The sequence below is a fragment of the Selaginella moellendorffii genome, unplaced genomic scaffold (assembly GCF_000143415.4).
Source record: "Selaginella moellendorffii unplaced genomic scaffold, v1.0 SELMOscaffold_76, whole genome shotgun sequence".
Classification (NCBI taxonomy): Eukaryota; Viridiplantae; Streptophyta; class Lycopodiopsida; order Selaginellales; family Selaginellaceae; genus Selaginella; species Selaginella moellendorffii.
The window spans coordinates 282,439-282,641 of record NW_003314337.1 but is presented as its reverse complement, the minus strand read 5'-3'; positions in this window follow the sequence as shown (position 1 = coordinate 282,641).

The window sequence follows — 203 nt, the reverse complement described above, 5'->3', positions numbered from 1 at the left end:
CATCCTCAACTTTCGGAGGAAAACCATATACTGTTCCCAAGATCCCAAAGTCGTTCCTTTATTGGCCCCTTTTCCATCCACCATATCGTGCACAAGTTCACGCATGAACTTGAGTGGATAGCCATGTCCTCTCGACATGCTACTCCGGAAGGATAGGCCCACTTCTAGGACCTTCCAATGCCAACATCAATGGTGATATACTT